A 3365-nucleotide genomic window follows, 5' to 3' on the forward strand; every position below is an offset into this window, starting at 1 on the left:
AGAGACATCACCATGAGGAGTCGTGCTTAGAGGAGTAGAATCCAGGAGGTCAGTGCTTCGGTGAAGCACATGAAGGTAGCAGAGCTGTTCTGTTTGGTTGCTGTGGGCCAAGCAGCCATTTGTGAGAAGCGGAGATATATTTATGGATGCAGTCATTTTGCTATAAAATTATTATTGTGCTGCAGAAGCTGAGTGGAGTCATGTTTATGGTCTTGTTTTCTTTTGGAGACATATTTTACATAATGCTGCACAAACTAAAGTATTGTGTTTGACTTAAATCGCTGAACCACAGCCTTAGCTGAAAAGAAATGATTGTGGGATCCCAAATAATGCAAACTCCTATTTTGCAAATGGGAAAACTAGACACCAAACAAAGATACAGATTTAAATACAAATAGGGTGCAAAATATTATGTTGACCTGTGGGATTAACCACATTATCCATCCTTCATGTGATTGCAGCCTAGTTTCGGATTTGAAAGCAAAAACTACCCATAAATCTGTCATTTAGATTCATTTCAATCCCCGATTGTAAACACAATCAGGATTTTTCAAATTAAATGACATTTTAATGTATCGAGTTAGATTGCTTTGGTTCTTGATTCCCTCAAAACTTGATTCCAAAAAATCAAGTTTCTTACTTGAACATCCCATGCTGACCCGACCCTGGTCTGCGTGTGTTCCCATGTTGACGTTTAAATGTTTCATGAGGACAGTTCGCACATTAATCAATGGACTGAACTGGTTACTCCAAGATTTCTTCGGTGGATTCAGAAAAATAGTTTCCATCATCCACACCCTCCCATCCCTTTCAAAACTAAGTAGATAACGTCAAAAATCTTAATATTACCAAGCTAAAAGATCACAATATTAGTTTTCTATTATTGCTTTCAAATGTCTTCAGCTCTAAAGAAAGGTCAGGAGGGGCCTACTGCACCTATTAAGAGGGCTGTTACTTGTTTTGATGTTATAAAGAAATTAGCTCTTGTTAACATCTTCATCCTTCACAGTAAAACTTCAACATGCAACACTGTGAGATGAGATACTGCCATAACAAAAGTATCTATATTTGATTCTTACAGGTAGTTAGGAGAAGTGAAAACTTCTCAGGTTACACTGAATGGTAGGTATAGTAGGCCCAAGCATATGTAGCAGCATTTTTCTAACCTATAGTGACCAAACTTGTTTCAGATACACACACGTTATTTAGAGTTCAAGTAGCTGGACTTCTATTTGTGTCTTTATTTATTTGTATTATATGTGAGAACTGGTAATCATTTTCTGTGTGCAGAACCAGGCTAATAATGAAGAATGTTTCATCGTTCTCACAACCTGAAAGACAAAATGACCTGAAATACTGTATTTTTAACTTGTACGCAAGAAATATTGATTAAATCGAAATCTTGTACTGTATATTGTCATATTTTTGATCCTTAAATTAAACAAAGTAAGCTCTACAACTGGTTGCTTTATTATTGATGCACTGTGTATGTTTGCGCTAAAGGCTTGGTGAAATTTAATTAGTCTGAATATTCAGTGTTTGTTCTCACCTGTACCCACACACACATTCAGAACAACCATTTCTGCAGCCAACAATATCCAACCAGCGGCAAATGTACACTCTTCCACAATTTCAAAACAATCAAATAGACAGAAGGTCGTATTAAAAATCTTACATGTGCAGTAATATATATCCATATAGTGCATAGAAGTCTATTTGTATATGTACATACTGCACCAGGAGGACCTTTACCACCAATAAAAAAAAATACAGCAAGTAGAATTACAATATCTCATTATGTATTATCATCTTTTACATAAAATAAAATCCAGCTCTAAGGATTTGGGGCTCTATAGTAGATTCCAAACTGAAGCCGTTGCAACCCCACCCCCACCACAACAAGCTCCCACCACTCACAAAGCACCATAAAATCCCCCACGTTTGCAGTAAGGTTTTTCATGTGATAATGAGCGGTGCCTCAGGAGCAGTTTCTTGAAACCACGCTAAATTCACACGACTGTTGAAGCATGATATAAAGCTAATACACACTTAATATACTACATGTTTTCCGCGTGACATGGAAGAGGCTTTAAAAGCCAAGGAGCGCCTGTCGACTGGGATATTAAGCTCTCTTGTAGGTGCGCGTGCGCGCGGAGGGGCCACTCACCTGCGTGCTGACCTAGCCAACACACTTGCCGTGACAGTGAAATATCCTGAAAGCTGCCCTCCGAAGCAGCACTGTAAACACTGCGTTCCAACATACGTCCAGATGTTTATTAGTTCCTCCATACCGTTCACTTCCCCGCTCTCTCTGCATTGTCTCAGGCCGTCGCTGAAAGACTTACTTTTCTGACAAACGTCAACGGACGCTGTGGAGTTGTCGCGAAAACTTGCCGTACATGGTCATCAGTTAGACGGCACTGTGACAAACATCAACCTTTTTGTTGTTGCTGTTGTTTTCATTGCGATTTATTTCCCGGACTATTTTGTTCAGGCGCCGCTGATTCGTGCGGAAAAATGTCTTTTCAAGAGCAGAAATATTTTTTGATTAAAAATGTGTTCCATTAGTTTTGCCTCCTTCAGACATGTCCTCTCCTTTTGTGAGCGATAATGATGTAGGTAGTGAAGCTGCGTGCTCACGCTGGACGTGCTGCAGTTCAAATGAAAGTCTGGGTTTTATAGCCACAACACCCGCCACCTGAATTTCACCTCACGTAATGATTCAGATCTTGTAAGATGTATTAAGATATATTTTTAGGTGACAAAATGTTGCCGGTGACCGCCTCAAAAATGCAGAAGACAAAGGTTTAGGTTTAGGAGCACGCTTTACTCACCACGTTCTGCTTTGTAAACCTTTGTGACGTTCTCTCTTTCTGTTTCCTGCACTCCTCCTCTCTCCTCCCCATCACTCACTGCTGCACTGTATATGCAGACCAATAAAACAGACACGCCAAAACAATGTCTCAAAGAAAAAGAAAAAAAAAAAGACTTCATTCAACCCTGTACAAAAAAAAAAATCCTATACAGCACACAAACGCAACACAGTCAACTGCCGAGATCCCTTACAGGGCTATCTCCATAGCAACAAAGTCAGTCAGAGGCAGATGTGCTTTTGGAAGTTCGCAGGAAATTCTATTATCTGATTTCCTTCAGTGCTCCCGCTCCAACTTTTGATTTGATTTTTGGCCTGTAGGGCGTCACGTGACAAAATACCCTCTGTGGGTGCGTGTTTGCGCATCCCTGTGTGATGTGCGCGTGTCTTGTCCGTTTTAATCACGAGATAACATTTGATGGAAGTGTGTCTGTCTGTGCTGGGTTGTGTACGACCTGTGAGCTGTGAGTTCGCTTGCATTGAAAACCCTAAA

This window comes from Embiotoca jacksoni, unplaced genomic scaffold, assembly GCF_022577435.1.
Source record: "Embiotoca jacksoni isolate LCO1_2020_lvr unplaced genomic scaffold, fEmbJac1.0.p SCAF_5, whole genome shotgun sequence".
Taxonomy (NCBI): domain Eukaryota; kingdom Metazoa; phylum Chordata; class Actinopteri; family Embiotocidae; genus Embiotoca; species Embiotoca jacksoni.